At 40.5% G+C, this 22394-nt stretch overlaps 1 protein-coding gene across 6 annotated transcripts in view; it reads right to left on the bottom strand.

The window, feature by feature from the left end:
- LOC117148073 (cAMP-specific 3',5'-cyclic phosphodiesterase) overlaps positions 1-22394 on the bottom strand; it is a 93608-nt gene that overhangs the window by 60458 nt on the left and 10756 nt on the right. For 2 of the 6 annotated variants that reach the window (XM_033315272.1, XM_033315274.1), the window contains exons 1-2: positions 21859-21950; positions 19338-19587 (exon numbers count right to left, since the gene is read on the bottom strand). The exons of 3 other annotated variants lie outside the window; for them this stretch is intronic. The gene's annotated coding sequence lies outside the window, so the exon portion shown is untranslated. Of the gene's footprint in view, positions 1-19337; positions 19588-21858; positions 21951-22394 lie in introns of those variants that run through there. One more of the 6 variants, XM_033315275.1, reaches the window with a different exon arrangement.

Genomic DNA, 22394 nt, shown 5'->3' with positions numbered 1-22394 from the left:
GCAACTTGATTTCATTAGCGGAAATGCATTTAAAAGGAAGCTTAAGGTCAAAGAAAAACCATTGCCGGTCATCAAACATGTGATTTAATCTATTAATCCATTAAAAATGCATGTTATTTTCTAATTACTTGAAATGTGTCAAGTGCTTAAAGCTTGAAAGTAATTAGCGCTACCCTCTGATCCTTTGTCCATAAAAATGCTTACTTAAACTTATTTGGTCAGCGATTTGCGGAACTCCTTTCACTATTTCGGCAAGTCACCCAAATGGTCGGAAAATTGAAGGTCGGGACTCGTTAAGTTGCAATGACTGTCACATAACAACAAAAAGGGGCAACCAAAGAGGACAACGGCCAACATCTTGTGCAACAGCCACGCACACATGGCCAATTCGCTTGCAACACACACACACACACACACACACAGTGGCCGAAAGGATGTTACTGCAATTTTATGCAAATGGGTACCTTTTGCTCGCTTTGTTGCACGAGAAATGGAACGACAATGACGACAATTTACACTGAGAGAAAACGCGTTAGCAGTCTTTCAACAGATTTTCCTTTCTGTGAATTGCGAATGAGAAGTTTGAAAATGGGCTGGAATAGATGAAGTTCCTGCTACATTCATGTGTGCTGACTGTGTGAAATCCTTCGAAATCGTTCGCTTCGCTCAGTGTAGAATAGGAATTTACCACGAACTGAAGGCTCGCCTGCCAGGATTCTTCTTCCCAACTTATCTCTTTGTGCATTCCGTTGACACTTCACCTATTCGGGTTTTCTTTTTTTTTTTTTTGGGGTCCTGCCACTCAAAGTAATTGCCACCAAGCGGGCAGAAAACTGAGTTTTGTTACCCTGATTCGATCAACTCAATTGCCTGCAATCGAGGTTGAGTTGCACCAGAAATTTCCTATGATAATAATACTCTTGCAATCGATGCGATTACCTAGATTGTTCATTTGCAACGTTATTTATTACACCTTGACTATATAGAGTGCATATTTGATTTGATTTGCCCGCTTCGCTCGCTTTCCTTTCCGCCAACAAACAAATGCGCGGCAAGGGGAACAACAGAGCGGCAACAAAACCAATTTGCATTTACGGCAAACAAGGCGAAAGCAATAAGCTTCATGTGTTGATTGCCACGCCCTCGCCGCCCTCGTTCTGCGGGTGTGCATGTGTGAGTGTGTGGCATAGTTAACAAAGCCTTTTCTCCATACCCATGCCCATGCCCATTACCCATACACATGTCAACATCATTAGCCATATATCAACTTCACTTTCAATGCCTGCCCAATGAATTTCCTTAGCAGGCGGCGTGCTAAAAAAGGCAGGCCGATGACTTAAAAATTTCCACAATTTACGACTTCTTGACTTCGGGACGCAAGTTAAAGGCGGACTTAAAGCCACTTTTAAATTTGCAAATATCTGCAGAGATCTTTTACAATCTAAAACAAACTAATCACTATTCACAATGCAACATTCCATTCGTTTATCTTGAAGATAATTTCTAAAGACCTCGCTCGGAATAAGTTTAGGCCTTAGAATTAGGCCTGAGAACCATTTTATGTTTTGCCATTTCCTACTGCCATTTCCTCCTTCCCCTCGAGGATTATGGAAGAGCTGTCGAATGAAAAGGAAATAAATTAACCTTCAACCTGGCGGCTTTTCCCTAACATTTTCGGCGTTGGTTGGAAAACCGGGCTGCACAGCCTATATTTGCCAAATAAATTTCCGCACACATGCCCACTTCTACTTTCGATCAAAGGGAATTCACGGCCAAGGTCATCGGTGCTGACATGCATTAAAAATAAATGTACTTTAAATTGACTTTGATAGCGGCGGCGTCAAGCGAAAAAGTGCATTATAATGTAAAAAAACGATAAAACCCAACGCTGACCTTTCTAGATTCAGTGCATACTCATACCGCATAGGAAAATGGGAAATGGAAAATCCTCCAACTATCCAACCAACTCAATTAACGTCGTCAATAATGCACTATGATTGCCACAATTTCCCACTGGCGTAATTGATACGGAATGGTGGTTATGATCGAATTGGATCGAATCAAATCAAATCGAATCGAATTTATGTAATGGCCCAAACGTTATTTCCCATGAAAATATTAGTACGTGAAAATTTTAAATTGCTTGTAGACAATTAAATGCCAGAGGAAATCATAATTAGACTACTAATTTGCTGCTGAGTTCCCAATTTAAGTGGCTATAATCATAAGACGAATGAAACTACCTATACAAAACTAGTCTTTAGAACTGTGCCTCTTTCGGCCGTCGCGTCAGTCGAGTCTAACTGAGATCACAATTCGTGTTTCACTTTTCCGCCCACTTTTCCGGCTTTTTCCGCCCACTTTTCCGGGCTTTCCCGACCGCCCTCGCGGGCTTATTGCATCATTGTGTGCTCATCATGCCGGGCTAAGTGAATTTGGCTGGTGTAAGAGAATTTTAATGCATTTTCCACATAGCGATGGATGGATGGCATGGTTTGCCATCTCTAGCCTAGCGGAAAATCGAATTTTCCGAGGGAGGCGCAGGTGGAAAATATGGATGCCGAAACGGATGCACTACTCGCAACGGCTAATTTGTGTGAATTTGTCAACAAAAAAATGGGCATTTTTTGTTTTTATTTTTTTCTGGGAAATGTGGAGAAGGGCTATAGAGATAACAAAACAAAACAAAAGAAAAAAAAAGAGTGGACGATGTAAATTGGCAGTCGGAAAAGGTCAGAGAGGCTACTTTGTGCCGGCAATTCAATCAAACTTCCATTAATAATGGAATGCGAGTGAAAGGAAACTGAAATGTTAGAAGCTTTAAGCATTTTCCATTTTCCCCACCGCCACCCGGTTCACCACCCACTTCCGGCTACATTACTTAAGCCTATTTAAGCTGCAGGCACAGAAGGCGGGGGGCGTGGCACAGGCCAGTACGACAATCAAAGACACAAAACAGAAGACGAAACTAAAGGCACAAAAGCCGAGCGGAGAATCAGGAAAGTTGCAAGTGCGACAAGGCCGTTTTCCCTTAAGACCATGAGCCAAATAAAAATCAACACGCAGCCCAAGAAATTAACAAAACTTTTGCGATATGAATCTGGCATAGCTCTTAAAAGTTTTGATTTAATATCATAACTTCTTCACATGTCCTTCGAGGCCAAAGGGGTTACTCAACATCCGCATCCTGCTTCCAGCGTAATGTTTGCAGCTTTCCAGCTGGAAGATGCGGCGGGTTAATGAGAGGTATTCGGTATTCGGTAGGTGCGTTTTTCGACTGGGTGAGTTCCGCCGGTCGACCGGCCATAAATTTGCTTAATTTATTTGTGCGTGCCGTCGCTTTAAAATCGCTAAATTGGAAGGTCGAAGACAATGAGGTGAAGTTTGCGACCCTCTGAGCAGCCGAACCACAAAGCCACAAAACCAATTTGATGATTACAATGGGTATGGGGTATGCGTATATATTCTGACTTGGGGTTGCTTTAAGCTAAGGAGTAAATAGGTTAGGAATTGGCGAAATTAGGGCGTCGAGGAAGGTGAGTTGGGAGTTTTCTCAGCACAGAATAAATTTCGATTACGGCCGCTTTGCGCCTTGTCAGAGACACACGCCAAAGTTCAAAGTTCAATTTGCAAAATCGAAATGTCGTAAATAAAAAGGGCAACCAGTGGGCAAGCCTTTACCATTTAGTTGTGCCCGCGAGTGACAAAAAATGTATTAAGGCCACTCGAATGCGGTTATGTTTTGGTTTTTGGTCAAAATGAAAAACAGCCCTTTCGACCATTATTTATTGCTCTTTTCCCAGCTTGTACACATTTCAATTTACCCACTGCTATGCGAGATACCCTTTTTGTTTGCCTCCCGGTCTTTTGTGTTTGTTCAAGGTTTATCAGGTTTTCAGGAAAATGCTGAGCCTTCTGGCAAACATTAAATAAAAGGCATTATTTTAATTAATATTCAGACACACTTCATTTCATTAATGTAGTTTAAAACTAGTTGGGTTGAGTGTGAACAAATTTTAATTTATTGTAAACTATTTGCTCACTGCCAATCGATCTTTAGCCCACTTGCCTTTCATGATAGTTGCCATTAATTTCCATAATAGAAACATTTTGGGGAATTGTGAGAATGGCCAAAACAACTTCTTCGCACGCAACTTCCGCCCCTCGCCGACCACGCCCCTAATCAATCAGTCATTCAGCCAGTCAGTCAGTCACTCATCCCCGCCCCATTGAGTTTTCCCGAGTTTTTCCCCTAAAAAGTAGGTGAACGAGAGTCGGGTCACAACATGGCATGCAACATTTTTCGGCAAGGAGGTTAACAATTGAGAAAAGAATAACGCTGGGTTCACAAAAAAGCTGACCCCAAAAAAAAAGCGAGTTCTTCCGGCGAGAGTGTGGGGTTGAAAAAATGCAAAATCGATTGGGGAAATTCGCCCTGAACAAGAGAGCTTTAAAGAGTGGGGCGGTTCAAGTTCGCTGGGGGCATGTGTTGATCTTTTGCACAAAAGAGGAAAGTCTGAGGGCTAAGGGCGGGGGCATCTGGTATCTATGACACACACACTCACTCCAGCATTCACACACACACACAGAGAGACACACACACACATATGCAGGAGGGGCAGTCAAACATTTGCCTTGCAAACGGGAGAAAGCGGTCTAAAATGAGCAGGAGTGCGCTCGGGTCGAGCTTTTGTGGCGAATTGTTCCGTTAGGACAGGTACAGTAAACACCACAAAAAGCTGAAAAGGAATGCCAGAAATTTCACATTTGGCTACATTCAAAAGAGATTTAAAAAGCCAAAGTAATTTCTGTGCTCCGCCATCATTCGACCGACAGCTGTCAATATTCCCATGGTTCACTTTTATGGCCCCCCATAAATAGGCAATGTTTTTTAGCGAGTGCCGCCTGTGGTGGCCTTATCAGGTGGCTCTGGCTGACTGGGAGAATGGACAGGTGAGTGTGTCTGCCTTCGGCTTTGCTCATTTTTCCAGTTACTGCTATCAAAATATTTATAGGCACTTCAAGCTCACACATGGCCAACCCGATAAATTGTTTGCCATCGCTGCTCTTTCACGTTTTTTAAGGCGATTTAAGGCGAATGCTGTGCCGAGGAATCCTCGGGGGTCCTGCTCCCCATTGGAGGCAATTACATAGTAATTCAATGAATAACAAGGACTACAGCAAATATAAATATGAAATGACGAAGAAGTGAACAATCCTGCCGGAAAATGCGCAGGTGATAGGCGGAGTTTTCCCAATGCCCCACCCCCAATTTTCCCGCTCTAACACACACAGCAAGCTGAAGATGCATGCTCTGTTGGCCAAAAAGGTGAATGACAAGCGGTCGGGCGAGATGAAAGAAAAAGCGAAGACAAAGAAACGAGACGGAAGAACTTTGTCACGGGGGCGGGGGGAGTGAAAGCTGAGGCAAAGTTTGCTCCTGTTGTTGTTTTTTGTTCACTTTTTGTTTTCACTTGAAGCGTTTGGCTTATGATCCAAGCAGAACTTGCGGAACTGATACTGTTCCTTGTTCGTTTTTTGTGGCCACTCAGGTTTCATTGGCAGCTCAGCTTAAAAGTAATTGTGCCAGTTAAAGATTCCACATTGAAGACGCTCAGATTTCCCAAATGCTGTATATTCATATGAGATTGTAGCCGCCCAATTGTAAGTTTATATTTATTTATTTTTCCACAACAGCTGTCCTTCAAAAACATCTAAGATCTATCAAGCGGAAAATTGAGCAATTATAATTATAAAAAATCAAGCTTTCATTTTTTCTTTCGTTTGTTTACTTTCCTTGCTCTGTAAGAGTGGCTTATATTTTTGCAACTTTTATTATTTATTTGTTTATTATATTTATTATTTACCTTCTGCTACTTTTTTGCCGAAACTATTCGCCTTGAAGGTGTGCGAAATGGTTTTTTTCTTTTCTTTTTTGGCCTCGCACTTTTCATAGGATTTTGCTCCACTTTAATCCGCTTTTCCATTTTCCTCGCCTCGAATTTTCCTTTTGTTGCTCGCCTCTTTTCTCTGACAACATTTCATATTCCTGCGCTGTGTGGTCGTCTGTTGCTTTTCCCGTCTTCTGTTTATGTTTCTATGTCAGTGAGCGGAATTTTCATTTGCTCTTCGGCCACGCCCCCATTTCCCGATCTCCTCTTCAACCCTTGAGGGGAATGGCTTTCTTTGTTTGCTCTTTATGTTTTGTGCGTGCTTCACTTGAACGTGAGCGGGATTTGTTTTTATTGGAATTATTAATTGTTCACTTTTACCTGACAGTACGTGGTGCAAAAAGGAAAAACGATTCGTAGTTGAAATATGTATGGCCTGAAGCCCAAAAGATACATTCTTTTGACTTTGCCACATCTTTCCACCTGCTTCTCCAACTGCATCGCTACTTGGTAAATGGGAACGAGGCTGCCAGCACTAATTAAATTATGAAGTGTTTTTTGCCACATTTAACCATCCCTCCACGTCGGAGCCACTTGCTCAGCAGCGTGTCAATGTCAGGCGAGCGAAACAAGTGCACTTTTCTTTGTAAAATACAAATTAAATAAATTTCGAGTCTTTATGCAACTCTTGAAACTCTTCAAAAGTTGGCGAAAGTTATTTTTTTCTATTTATAAAAAAAAAAACATAAAAAACGGAAAAGAATCAATTACTTTAGTCAGAGCTCTGAATTTCTTTCCATGTTTCCGCAGTTGTTGTGGCTCGTGTGCTCAGCGAGCTGGGAACACTTATACACCAGACTTGCCCTCCACGGGAGGTAAACAAATAAGCAGGAAAAAGCGGAAGCGGAAGCTGTTTGAGCATTGTTAGGGGAAGTGGCAAGGGTTGCCACGAAAAGGGGTGGGTGGGCTAAAGCAGAGCTCACTGTGCCTCACTCCCGAAAACACACACACAAACAAAATATTCATACAAATTAGGAGGCAAATTAAATTCACACACACACACGCTCGAGGGTCAGCAAACGGACCCATTAGTTGGATGTGAGGGGGTGAGGGGTGAGGGTGGCTTGTGGAAAATGGAAAGTGGAACCCAGGGAAAACAGGTGAAAGACCCAGGGGCCATTCGACAATATGAAAACTGATTTGTGCTCGTTATTGTTAACGATGTTCATTAAAAAGTTATTGTGTGCCCGGAAAAACGCAAGGAAGGCAAACATAAAGAATTTTCCCGGCCTTTGGATATACGTTTATGAGAAATATGAAGAGTTTACTACCGGCTTAATGGTTCGCAGAAAATAAGAACTACAGGTGTCAAATCGAACTTAGCATATACTTGCAACACGCAAATAACATAAATTAATATTTTACATTTTCAACTGCAAGCATATGAACTTTGGAGAAAAAGTAATATATCATCTATGGATTTTTGTTAATAAAAACATAGTTAGGGAGAAAGAAAACTGAAAAGCAGATGTTTTTTTTTTACTGTGGACATGTTTAGCACCGTCTTCTATATAAAGGTTTTATGTAAGCCAAATATGCTGGCGGCTGTCAGAAGACAACCTGTTGACAAAAATTGCAGGAGCATCTTGTTTGTCTTATACATAAATACCGCCATCACAGTTTATTTGCAGCAATTTCCTCTCGAAATCAATATGAAGGCTAGGAAAAACATAAAAGAGATACTGAGGGGTGAAATTACCCTCAGGTGAAGTAAAAGGGAAAAGAATATGCGAGTATGGCCCGGAATCATAAGTCGTTATGAATAATGTCTTAAAAGCTAATGTGGCAACACATTACATTCTCATACTCCTTACAAACAAGAGTTCAAATTACAATGAAGTATGTTTGCTTTAATGACGGAAAAGCTAAGCGGAAGAAAGTGTTTGCCAGGGTACTCGACTCTTCATAAAAAATAGTCGGGCAACATGGCTAATATTTTTAATTTATGAACATTTTTCCCTTTTTTCCACTCAAATTGCAGCCATCACCCCCGATTCAATCGGTTTTTTACGTTCTATTAGATTTTTTTTAATTTCGAGCGTTCTCATCTGGATTCTGGGTTGGTTTCTGTCCCACGTTGCCGTAACGGTAACTGTAACCTGCAGCCATCAAAGAACTCTTGTCAACAATTTTGCGTTGCGCGGAAAGCCAGCCCATCCCCTCCTTGTCTCGCCCACCTTTAACCCCTGACCCCCGGAAAAGCGTGTAAACTCGATTAGCTGCCAGAATGCAGAGGCAGCAATTGAGCCTAGAGCACTTGGGCTAGCTGCTCTGGTTGGTCTGCTCTTTCAAGGACTTTATCAACAATAAAATGTGAAAAAGTGAGCTGGTTCAAGGAGACATTTTTGGAATGAGTTGCATCAAAAAAGTTGCAAATTAAATTAAAAATTCCTATCACAAATTTTCTCTTTTTCGACCAGTGATTGGCCGACTAAAGTTGCAGTATGAAAACATTTTCACGGCCTTTTGAAGCCGAAGACATACGTACATATGTAATCTCATCAAACGAGCAGTGCACCCAATGGCATTTACCACGCCCACTTTCCCTTCTCTGTTGAGGATTTTCCGGCGGTCGAATGAGTATTTTTATTTGGTTTTTCTGTATTTTTTTGTTTGTTGCTCTGATATTAAGTTGTCAACATGGCAACACAGTGGGAGACTGTGGGGCGGAGGGCAAATATTTTGCATAAACTACAACCAAGTGGAGGACAAAACAGGAACTGGAACAGAACGGAACAAAAAACAGCGAGAGGAAGGACAGCGAACGAAGGACCAACGAGTGACAGCCATCCAAACTGTCGACTTTCTGTCAATCGCTATCATTTGACGAATGAAAACGAAAGGCCAAAACCAGAATACACTAACAGTGTTCATAGTGTGCATCTTAGCTAGTCATATATTATTGCCTCTAGATATTGTTTTATTGAGATTTTTGGGTGACCTTTTCGTGTGTACCCTTTTGGTGAGTGTAGCTTCATTGGCGTCGCTTGACATTTGCCAGCCATCCGCTGCGAGCACACTCACTCGCACTCTCGCTAACTTCTTACGAAACATGCGATAAGGATAATAAGCACACACATAAATATCTCAGTCTGTGTTGGTATCTGCGCGAGGATGTGGCCATGTGTGCGTTGGCATTAAGCGCATCAACGTTAATGGCTCCAGCAGAAACTCAGAAGCTCGCCAGCTCAGAAACTCCGGGCAACAGTCAGCAAGGACATCGCATAACAGTCGAGGAGCTTAGTGATCCCAGCTAGGAAGTGGACACTTAAGGAGACCCCGGGTAAGGACATGCCCGGGCGAAGCAGCGAGCACAACGGCGCGACGAAAACAAATATGAGTGCACGAGTTGTTTCAACATCGCTCATACGCACTGTGGCCCCGGAAACAATAAATATGCTTATTGCTGCCTGGTTTTTACTATCCTAATCACTTAGGCTTTGTTTGCATTCGCGTTTGCCAGGTGTGTAAAATATATGCTTCTTTATATTGAATTATAATATAGAAGGCTAGTCACTGGCGAACTACAACTACTTAAGTCCATTTGGGCCAGCCATTTCGTGTGCCTTTAATTGCCGATACTCGCGGCACAAACACATTCAGCACAGCTTTCCCCGGATTTTCCACCGCCTTTTCTTAGTTTTTCCTTCATGCCTGGTTAATTTGTTTGCCGAACGCAAGTCCAAGGTCGCAAAAACCAACTCTCGCACTGGTCAGGCAAAAAGCAACTTGATTAGGCGACATAAAACAAGTTAATGACAGTGCTCATTATGTGCTCGCTCAGGGTAAGGAAAATTCAACTTTTCCAGGGGCTGAACACACGCCATTAATCATGTAAAACAGAAGAAAAAGCGCCTCTCTTTAACTCAAAAGTGTACATACGAAAAAATGGAGTCTCAAAAATTGATAAATCGCATATAGAGCATTACATAATTCAATGTATGCCTTGTATGGTTATTTATATTGAAAAAAATGCCGAAAGATTTTTCACTCTAAAGGTAATTTATGGCTTGGCTCGCCGCAAGAATTGATAAATTTTTGAATACGCTGCGGGCAGCCAAAAATAAAATAAACGAGGTACCGAATAAAAATGATGAAAGACTTGCGGGCCACATTGCGTATAATGATGAGAGAAAGCCCAATAAAATGTCGACAGAAAAGGCATAAAAGCTTCACGAATCAACAAACGAGCAGCGGTGAGCCAATGAGCAGTGCGGCATTGAAAATCTAGGCAGAGAAAAGTTTTCACCTCTTTGAAAAAACTTCTGCAAGTGCCATTCATTATTAAATCAAATTGACACGCGTCCATTTGCCCCTTCTTTTGCACCTTTTCCACTTGCCCTGCACTTTGCAATCGAATGATCGATCAGGTGAATCCAATGCAATTACACCTGCTCGAAACTTTCATTTCGGCTTTCGTTAAGCGAAAAAAGTATCCGGCGAATGCATTTTTTAACAGCCCTCGCTCTTTGCCATTAGAATCAGGCAAACTAAAAGTAATTTGCGGCTTGCGAAACTTTTGTTTTCAAGTAGTTGCAAATGGAGTTCATTTATCATAGAAGAAAGGAGTCCACAGCATTTTGCGCAACTTATTTGAGTTTTTGCTTAGTGGAAAGCATTAAGTCTGGATGTTTAAAAGATAATTGAAAGCTATTTAAAACCGTTTTTGGACTCTAGAAAGTGCAACCAATTGAGTTTTTAATGCTAATCCAAAAACGCAAAAATAACGTCGAAATTCAAGGACCCTCAAAAATAAAATCCTGCTTACCTAAGGCAACCAGTGAAAGTCGATTATCGAACTTGATTGAAGCTACCCCTTTAAACTTTTCTCGCCTCGAAATTATAGTTGCCAAGGGAGGCGTGGCAGGTTGCGGCGGGCGGTGGGTGGTTGGTGGCTGGCTGGTAGCAAAGTAATCATAACGTAACATGCAAAAGGGCAGCGAAACAATGGGGCTCTTGCGGCCCCCTTAACCCAGACCACTGCTTTCGATTGACACGTAAACAGGGCCAAAAGCCGGGCTAAGCGAAGCTACTAGAGCTGAGTGGAATTGTCGACGTGTGGTTGAGAGGCACCACCCACAGCACCACCCACTGCACCACCAGCTGTCTGCAAATGAACGCTGGAAAATTGCTCGAGACCCAAGCTCCTGCTCATAATTGGCTTTCGTCCTAACACGTAGTCGTGTGAAAATGCATACATTCAACAAGCAAAAATGGTATCGTATAATAAGTACTTGCTTTTGTCTGGTTGACACTGATTTTAGAGATATGCTAAATACATGTTAAATATATTGTAGCGAAGTTAAGTTGTTGTACAAGTCTGATTCCGAAATGTCAGTGCCTAAAAGTGTGCTAAACAATGTATTGCATTGTCAACTAAACAAAGTACAAATGTCGCAACTATTTTGAACTTAAAATTGGCAGGCAGCACAAAATATGTAATAAAATATTAGTGTTTTTAGTTTTTAATAGCTGACAAATATAAATATTTTTAAGATAGTTTCCATGAAAAGGTTACCATTGTTTTGTTACTATAATTAACCAAAATGACGATTATCCTCTTAATTTGTTAATTTTTCATAGTGCATTCAGTTATGGGTGCAATGGCTACAATAGGTTGAAAAGTTAGTTGAAGCTGGTCAGTGGCTGACTTAATTACATGGACGGTGTGTAATGTTGTTGCCACCGGCAACTCAGCGGCAACTTTTTCATTTTCTATTTTCCATTTGGCACTTTCCCCACCAACACCAAGGACCCCCCTTACCCCCCACCCCCGATAATTCAAAACTTTCGCTTAATTCAATTAGGGCAGGAAAGTTGCACTCTACTTTGTTGCATTTTCAGTACTCGGGATGCTTGTTTGCGGCTAAAACTTGGCAATTATTTGCATCACAAAGTCGAGACTTACGCCCACCACTTGCCATCTCCTGCGTGGGCGTGGCCGGAATGCGAAGACAGCCGAAAGGATGCGCCCCATCGATTGATTGGAATGGATAAATAAGGATTTCGGCCCGATTTGTGGTGCTGTGCAATTAAATTGTTTTCCCAAAGAGAAACGTTTCATTTTGCTCGAATAATCTTAATAACTGCAATGCGCAATCCCTTAAAGCTTTAAATTGATTCTCAATTCATGAACGAAGCATAAAATTAAATCAGCTTAAAGTGTTGGAAAGCAGCCGATGTTGTGTGTAAAACAACAAGTCAATACTTATTATATTTGATTTGACCTGTAATCTGCAATAATATTCGAAATGAAAGCAACAACTTTTCATGCAAGTCCGAAATATCTCCAAAATATGCATAGGCAATCGGCAATGCTGACACGTTTCCGATTAGTTTACAATTATTCTATTTTGTTCTTCTTTTTTTCACAGTCTAGCTGCGATAAGTTTATGGTCTGTGTCCTATAAATCACAATCAAAGTCATGTTAACAAGTTATTTGTACTCGTTGCTTCTTTCGCAGTTGCTTTTTTTGGTTTCCATTTTTTTTACAGCCCTTATCTGCTTATCAGCTTATTTGGAGAGCAGCCGAAGAAAAAAGGAACGACGCGGGAAATAATAATAATAATAATAACATGCACATCAACCGGCTATCGCATATGGGCCAAAAATGCGAGGGCGATAACTCTTACTGGATTAGCTGTCGCGCGGCATTATCTCTTCTATAATTCATTTTCAGTTTGGCTTTGGATTTCACTCGGATTTCGTCGCCATAATGCCGGCCAAGATCCCTGAAAATTCTGTCATTGCTGCTAACACATTTCACATTTTCAGCTTACTGGCTTTTAATAGTTGTTTAAATATTTACTGGACACAATCGAATTTACCTAGTATTTTGCATTGCCCTGTTGAATATTTATATGACAAATTAATTTCTGTTCCCTATTTGCCAAAATAAATGCTGCATATTTGCAGCTCGCCACTGTAAATTCGGTTGTGTTAACAAAACATAAATTCGTTGAATCTCTTTTAAGCGTTATTAAATTGTAATTTCCCCTCTCTTTGCTGGTTGTTTTTTCCGCAGAATGAAGTTTTCACAGACCAACTCCAACCTAATTAATTATTATCACAACTTTGTCCAACTCTGCAAAATGCATGATACATACATATGTTTTATTTCGCATATATCCAACACTGCTGACCAAAAGCCAAGTTGGCACACAGTCTGTGGTGGGCTAAAACTTTTGCATTCTATTACAGTCTCAGGCTTATGGATGTCGAAAGCCAATCAAAAACTCATTCAAAATTCATACCCAACAGGTAGAAGAAACATATATATGTATGTATTTATAGGCTGTATAAAATCCAAATCAAAATCCAGCTGGCTGAAGGGAAAGGGTTGACAAATTCCGTTCACAAAACAAAAGGAATTCAGAGTGGGCAATGGGGAGAATGGCTCTTTGGTAAAGAGCCAAAGTTTATGCAAATCATGGGACGGCATTAAGATACTTTTAAAGATTTACTGCACAGACCCTTTGCCTCAACATGAAAGTAAGTTATTATTATTAAAAAGGCAAGCTCATAAAATAATTTTTTGAGATTTAAGAAGCTTCCGATTCTTGCGATTAGTGAAATCCTTCACATGAACCATTGATGTAAATTCATTGGAATGCCCGACGATTGACATCTGTGCTATTGACACATCGCCATTGTAATTATTCAGGATTTCAACGGGCATATCTATTCTCGTTTAGAATTCAATTAGAACTTTGTATGCTAAGGTCAATTGCCACATGCGAACTTAGGGAAGACCTAAGACTCTGGGGCTGAACATGCTAGCTTGATGCGTTGCAAATTGCATTGCATAAACGCAAATTATTTTGGCCACAAAATCAGACCACAATTGGTCCAATGTGCGTCTCCATGCGACAGCTGCGGCCCATTTACATGCTCCCAGGTTCGATTATTAATTTCGACTGACAACTGCACATGTTCCTGGACGAGTTTCCTCCCAAACGATATGATTAGGCGCGGCTGTCCCCCATCCAACGGCCCAGAAACCGTGCCCAATCAAAGACCCTTTAATTTGGAATCGACCGGGAACCGATGCCCCATGCCCCATGCCCCATGCCCCAAAGCCACAAAAATCCAAAATGCGAATCTGGACGATGAATCCTAATGTAAATTTGATGAACATGTGTGTCGCATTGTCTTTCCACACGTGACTGCCTTCGAAATTGATTTCAAATTGCAGATCAAAAGGAAACAATCGAAAGCGAAATAAGCGGAGCGCACTTAGTGCCAATTTTGTATTATAAATAAAGTATAACGTAACATTTCGTTGTATTAATGTTTTCGAATTATTTATTTATCAAATGTTTTTTGTGTACTCAATAAAAATTAATTTGCACACGTTTATGCTAAAAAAGAACCTTGTATTTTCGCGTCATTTTCGGTTGTTAATTATTAAAATCGAAACAGAGACAAGTGACATGACCTGCATACCCCACTTTTATTTCGTTTATTTGTTTTAAGCGACCCAAAAAAGAAGGGCAAAAGAAAAAAATATATAAAAAGGGAGGCTATCCAAATGGGAACGAGGAAAAACTGAGGCCCAGCAGCTGGAAAATCGAAAATCGATGGCTCAAGTGGAAAGCGAATCGCTGAGGGGCGAGTGGGCGCGGCAAGGGGGCAGACGGTTGGGGGACATGGCTGGCAAAAAAAATAAAGAAATTCGAACAATTTTCACGCCGAGAAATCGATGGCGAAGATTCTGTGTGCTGGGTGTAAAAATCGCCATTGAATAGCAGCTGGAAAATCAAACAATCGAATTCAATTATTTCGTTAATTCGAGCAGATAACAGGTCGTATGCGCAATGTCAGCTAGCAATCAAAACGGAAAGCACTCGATAAACATTTGATGGATGGCCACTTTCGTGGAAGATAAAATAGCCACTCGAAATCTCTTCATGCACATTTTTAAGACTTTCTGAATTTTGAAAAATTTTAATTCGATTCTATTTTATTAACCACATTTTATGGGCAAAATACAAAAAATATTTCCAAGTGGCCAATAAAATGGGCTCCGAACTGTTTAAAATAGAATGCTCATTATTCGGCACAACTCTTTTTTTTTATTAATGGCTGTTTATGTTTGGTTATACACAAAAGATGAAAGCCTTAATTGTTTATGGCTGTTTATGTTAGTACTAATGTGTAAAAGAAGTGAAAAATCTGGAAAAGTAATTGTGAATATAAAGCTAATTAAAAACTGTGATATTGTCTATAGTTTTGGTTTTTTCACCTTTAAATCTAAAAAAAAAACTTTTAAACAACTAACTATACCCCGTGACTTTTCAGATATTCGGTATTTGACTTTGCTCGGCCCAAGTGCAAAATGCATCCATCATTTGCGAGTGCCACTGACCAGTTGTCACAAATTTTAGGCGTTAATTTTAACCATTAGCCAGCAGAGCCAAAACGGAAATGGCTTCCAACAGATTGTCAATTTCGATTTGTTCTTGACTCCCTATGCAAATTTGGCTCATCGATAATGGCGATAATCTATGGCGTTTGGTACACCGTCCGTTGTCTTGGCCAACGGAAAACAGAACACGACACAAAATGTACATTGAATATGAATGTCAATGATTGATTGAACTTGTCGCCAAGTGGCTCTTATCAACGCATTCGTTTGCTATTTAATTACAAAACTTTTCAGCTGATTTGAAGTTAGACAGCGTTCTTTGCGAACTCCACTGGGTGTGGCAAGTAATGTAAAATATACAAAATAAAAGCAGAGCTGTAATGAAATTCCCCTGGCGTGCTTAATAGTCTCACACAAATAAAAGCGAAGGAAAGTCGCGGGGAGAATGGGAAAGTACAGCCGGGGCGAGCTCTGAAATAAGTGTAAATTGAAATATTACGTATACGCACAATTGCACACACACCGAGAGCAGAAAAATTTAAGAATTACTTAATCAAGACACAAGAATACTCTTTTCCTCACAGTTCGTATTAACTATTTGTAGTTGAACAGTTTGAGAGTGTTTTGAAATATAACGTATACGCACCATGTACACAATAGCATTGTAACTTAGCAAAACAACAAAATTCTTTTTACTTTTATTTCGCATTTTAAAGGGATTTCCACGAACTGCTTGTGCCAAAGAAAACCTGTGCGTATTTAATTTACATTTCTCGACTTCAGATGTTCATCAACTTAAATTCCGAATTTCCTGGCGAAAACCCTATTAAAATGTCACCCAAAAACAGGTTTCCCCGGTCCATAAACCAAGGAATAAAAGCTTAGCATTCCGCGGAGGGTATTTTAAGTTCCCCCCGTCATGTTGACAGAGATTATGTGACAATAAGCTTAGATAATTCATTTGCTAAGAGGAGCAGAGCACATGGAGCAGCCTCACCAGCACATATCCAATGGGTGGAAGCCGGAGGGGCAAAGCGATGAAAAGGAGGGACAGGGCCAGGGGCAGGGGCAGTGGCAAGGGGAAATGGGCACTGAACAGAAGCAGCTGTCAATTGTGTAAATATTTTGTGGCAAAAGTACAAATAGAAATGCTGTCGATAAATCGAAGCACATGACTAGCCTTGCATTAACAGCTGCGACTTGTATCGTGGATATCTGTGTGTGAGTGTGTGTGTGTTTCGATGTAAAATGGGGGTTCAACTGGGGGAAGGGGGAGCGAGAGCAGGGGGTGCTACTTAGGGGAAGCTGTCAATTACATTTCAATCAATTGGAGTTCGTGTCGCATGGGAATGGGTATAAATGAACCATCAAACGGAGAATGTCCCATCAGCAAAATAGTCAAAGAATGGGTAAAGGATTCAGTGGCTAATGAATGTCTGCATAATTGGAAATGCTGTTAAATATAAGAAATGAGTAAAAAAGCTAAGTGAAGGAATGGGAATAAGCTTTTGGGCCTGACTTTTTAAAACCGATTCTGATATTCCGCGAGTGATTCATTTGGAAAGCATTTTCATTCAACTGCAAATAAATGAATAGCTTGCTGTTTTATTTGCCTTGCAAATGTGATTCATAAAAGCCAAGAAATGTAAGCAAAAAGAAGTTTGCATCGAACATTTCCACTTTATTTCCATTTAAATGCAAATTGGAGACACATGTGGCAGCATTTATTTTCCCTTCTCGCAATTATCCTGTTGTCCTTGTCGCAGACATGGCCCCATATTAAAATCGCCTTAATTTTCCAATCACATTTATACATGTGCTTTTTTCTCCAGCTTAGCTCTAGTTAGAAAAGCAAAACCGTTCAGTGAATGGAGAAATTGTAATCACTAATCAATATCTAAAGCTGTAGAACCAAATCTAATCGATCTAATCGTCAAGATTTTTATGGGTTCCGTCTTATGAATAAGGGGTAAGTAAATTCCATTGGTTCTCGCAGTCGCAATGTCGCCAGGGAACAGGCACACGTCAATCAGTTTCTGATCGAACTACAGTGGACACCCGGTTATGTCACACGCTCGAATAAACTTCCGCGTTATCTACTGTTTGCATTGTATAATTCTCTTCTTTTTTTTGGGAGGGGGGCTTGTAGAGCTCTTGTCCCCGGAATACCTACTTCAGGCCTTAAGTCGTCGGGTCTCTCTATCGCATTTGGGCTTATCTTATCGACTGGCCAGCGACCACCCCCATCCAGCCAAGCACCTATCCTATCCACCGATCCATTATGAAACATTTCTCATTTCTGTTTCGTGATTAATTTTGAATAAAATAGCCGCGGCGAGGCAATGGCAGAATTAAAAATAAGCTACGCCAATCAGCAAGTGAGATATTTCAAATAAGCGATGCGAAACACATTCGCTGCCGAAAGTCTTCGCTTTCTTATTTAATATTGTACCTACTTTGTATCTTTATCAACGAAACTCAAATGGACCAAATGCTCAAAGTTAGTGACTCCAATACGTTTTGGACAAAAGGAAGCCTAACTGGGATGTCTAACTCTTTCGGAAATGTCCGGTTTGTCCGGTTCGGGGCAGGCACTGTGCTGCACGATTCAATCGCTTCCATCTCGAATGGCAGACACTGCTGCAGATGCATTTCTCAGATAGGCCTGCAGGGGGCGGCGCTGCGGTTGCCATTGCAGGGGGCGTGGCAGCGGGCTGGTGTGCCTCAAGAGCCCCTCATCGAGTGGCACATTCAGACGAGTGGATCCGTCCGAATGAGCAGTATATATTCGGCCAATTAAAACCGAGTCTGGCTGGCGTGTGGCCCCGAGGCAGATGAGCGTTAATATTGATGAACTGGGATATGGGCATAAATGCTTAATTAAATAGTGCAGAACAAAGGCATTTTAAGGATCCGGGATCCTTGGGGAAATTTAACAAAAATTAATTACAGCTCTCTTTGCAGTTTGGTTACTATTTGCAATAACAACTCGGCAATAAACATGAATTAATCTAACCATGAATAATGACCGATTTAAGCGGGCGAAATAAACACCTGGCCTAAGACTAATTGATTAGTTATTATTTACATTTACATTTGTTTTGAATGCATTTTTCCAGTTGATGTACTTAATGTTCTGCTGACCCTTGACCTACAACTAATATTGATTACTAGCCGGATTATGAAACACATTTTATGTGGGCATCAATAGTTTTGCGGCACTTGAAGTATGATTTTTAATAACCCCAAACTGTTTAAAAACCATGTAAACTTTTTGATTTTCATAACCCCCTGATATTTGTAACCCGCTGAAATCACGAACAAATGTGCAAAAATCGCCGCCATTAATTATGAATTACTGAGGAGGACTTTAGTACGTTGAATTAATTGGCGAGCTTCTGTGAAAATTCGCAGCTGCAACTAATCCGATGAAATGCGTTTATTATGCCCAGTCCACTCTTGAGAAAATAAATAAATAAATAAAATCGCGCTCAACAAGTTTTGGCTTTGTGTTTGCTTTGTCCAAAAGAAATTGCAGTGAATCGCAACGAGCGAACCTAAAAAGTCAAACCATATTTAAATACGCATTCAATTCCGGCAATTCTGTGGCCAAAAACCAACGGAGCCTGCCAAAAACAACGTACGCACAGCTGTGCGCAAGACACTAGGTGCGCTTTCAAACGAATAAGTTAATTATTTATATTATGATTAGTTTATATAAAAATGGAATATTCGGAAATATTACAACTATTAATGCAGTACTATAGTAAGTATTTTTCTACTCTGCCTAAAATCTGGGAATAATACGACTAGTATCTTAAACACAGTTGTGTTTGTAGCGCAACATTTGAACCACAAATCGAATCAAATGCAATCGACTGCAAAATAATATATACGCTTCAAACATATATATGTGTATATAAGCTTATATATCGGGGTTTTCGGGGAACCAAAAGTATGCGGCAATGAGGCAAGATTGTTTTTCGTATGAAATATTAGCTTAATAATTCCAGATTACCTTTTGGGATCGGTGGGTACGTTGTCCTGCGGATCCTGCGGTGGTTTCTCGTGTATTTTTTTTTTTTTTCAGTTTTCAGTTTTCTTTGTTTCTTTCTATATATAATTTTATTTTTTTTTTTTGCGGGCGACTGGGCTGTAAGCCCACCGACTTGACTTACGGCACAATTTGTTTTAATTGCTTTTTAGCCTTAACTTTTTTCTTGCTTTTCTCTTGAATTTCCCGGCGTTTTATGTATTTATCTCTGCTGCTGTGGAAATTAACGCGCAATGCAAACAAAAGGAAAATTCAACATTTTCAATATATGTATACTTTACACCTTTGCGACTTTTCGTGTTTTTGCGTGTTTTCCTCTTCTTTTTTTTTGGTTGAAATACAGTTTTGTCTCGTCCGCAGTTTGGTTTTTGGTTTATTTTTATCGTTCCGTTCGTTTCAGGGCCCAAACGCAAAAAAAAATATAAAAAAAAATAAATAAATAAAGTACGGGAGCGGGCAGAAGGAGCGGCATATTCATCCACTCGACTGCTCAGTTTTATAAATAAGTTCTGTGTTTTCGGTCTTGTGTTCGCCGCTATTTTGTTGCCAGCGAAATGAATTTTAAGCCCAGCTAACATGATGATTATGTGACCCCCATCCTCATCCTCGTCCTCATCCTCGTCCTCATCCACATGCACAAGCTTAGATATATATCTTCGAGATCCAAGATACCAGATACCTCATTGCCGTACACCGTTTATTGCACCAGGGAATGCGTTAATTATGCGAGACGAGCACTTAGACAGCAGACTCACAAGCATTTCAATTTTGACGAATTCCTCTGGCTCCCTGTCGGTTTTCATTTATTTTTTGGTCTTTCCTTTCCGGCACTGGCTTGGGGCATCTTGGCTTCTCTACTGGATTAGCAAAGAACTTTCTTTTCTCGAAATTCTCTTGGGGGATTTTTGGGGCAATTGACTTGTGGCAACTGCCAGAAACTCTCTGTTTTCAGTTTAATATCTATATTAGTAGTTAGCCCAATTAGTTAATAGTTAGGCTTTTCTAGCTAAGAGCAGAGAATATTATGCGAGAAGGGCACTCCGAATTCGTTCAATTGCAGGTGTCCCATTTAGTTTTCTTGTTTTCTTGGTCGCGGGCAAGAAAAGACACATTTTTAAATTGTTTTGCCAGCCGCACATAAGTTCGTCAAAATGTGTTAATTTTCATAGCCCATTGTGTGGCACTGTTGTTGCCATCGGAGGCTTTCTATATGGACGACGTCTAATAATTTTGATTGCTGCCAAAAATTCTTAGACAGTCGGCCGCATTTCGCATTTCGTTTGGCTGACTAAGTGAGGGCAAAGTAAGTGAAAAATAATAGAGAAAAAAAAATAATAAAATAAATAACAATAAAACAAATGAAACGACACACAGAAGCTCCCAGAAGTGGACTTCTCAGTTAATATATGTTCCCCTCCCCCCTTCGAAATTCACCCCCCTTGGTATCCGGGTCTAAATTCGACACATTTTTTATAGAGTTTATGCGTTTATAACGCTAATTGTTGTTGCTGTTTTGCGAACGATAGCAAGTGATATGAAAACTTTGACTAGTTTCTTGTCTTTTGTTTGCTTTTAAGCAATTGTGATTTGTTTTTGAGTCATCGAAACTTTTGATCGAAGTTTAAGGGGATCAAAAGGAAACCCGCTCGAATCGAACTTTCCTTTAGTGCTGCAAAGTGTCAACATTTACAGTCTATTCAAATTAAAACTATGCCTTCCTTTAAACTCATTTGTTCAATTGTAAAAGGTATTTTGGTTCTATACAGAGGTAAGTTATATAATTTATGAATTATGATTCATAAAGTAAGTGAGTGTCTTGATATGAACTTAAATATTCAACAAAAAGCATCCCGGTTTTGCATTTCCGTGTTGGGAAATCTCTGCTAATCGCTTTTCTTCCACCCAATTTCTTTTTCTCCACCTCAACCTTTGATCTCCAAATCTCCCTGGGGAAAGTCGCCTCTAGAGCCTTTCCTCTTGCCCCTCAACCACCTTCGTTAATCACCGAGCACTTCTCTTTGTTTTTAACAACATGTTCGTGGAATAATCAGCGAATCGCTTATGGGAAACCGATGATAACTATCTTGAAAAGCGATTAATTTCATTTCTTATTTTCATACATATGTAGGTGCTATTTATGGCATTTTGTCATTTGGCTATTCTTGATCTGGCTTTGACAAACTCGACGACGCCCCCGTACTTTTTTATTTGTTTTCCGGGGCTACCTTTTAAGGTTTTATGGGGGCCCTGCAGCAAGCATTCTGGTTTAGTTATAGTCCGAGTCTCAAGTGTTTCTACGGCGATCACTTCACTTCACTTAACAGTTGTGCACTTTGATTTGCTTGTACTATTTCTCGTGTGGTAAGCCATTATTTTCGCAAAATATTTCGTATTTATTCTTACGATTTCGCGAGCACTTTCGTTGCGCACACTGACAAAAAGTAACACTGGTAAAAAAAAGACTGCTTTTGCAATGGAAACGCACTCTGGGGCACACGTGCTGATGTTGCTGCGCTGTGCTGTTGCGGTTGCCACAGTGATGTTGCTGTTGCTGCTGCTGCTGCTTCTGTTGCTGCGATGTTGCTACTGCCGCTGTGCTGTTGTTGCTGCTCAGACGTCTGATTCGCAACTGGCAGCTGGCGACGCGATAAGCCGCTTCCGACTGGCAATCGGCTGCGGCACGAACCACCGCACCATCGCACCACCAAACGGTGGTGGTTCGATTCAAACTTGTTGCGGACAAGAGCGGGAAACATAACCACCGATCTGGTGGCCAAAAATTGGCAGGCAGTGTGTAAGGCCAATCAAACAAATAAAAATCAGCGAAGCGAATGCCTAACACAGTAGTGGGGCCAAACGAAAATATTACGAGAAGTACAAAAAAAAAAAACCTTAAATCTATTAAATCTTTCATGAATTAAAAACTACATGTTCAATTGTGAAATTTAAATGAACCGACCAAATATATGTACGCTCCATAGCATGAGAGTTTCTTTTTCACTTTGTTTTGATATTTTAAAA

The sequence above is a fragment of the Drosophila mauritiana genome, chromosome X, assembly GCF_004382145.1.
Source record: "Drosophila mauritiana strain mau12 chromosome X, ASM438214v1, whole genome shotgun sequence".
In the NCBI taxonomy this organism is placed as follows: domain Eukaryota; kingdom Metazoa; phylum Arthropoda; class Insecta; order Diptera; family Drosophilidae; genus Drosophila; species Drosophila mauritiana.
This window is presented reverse-complemented; position numbering and strand designations above follow the sequence as displayed.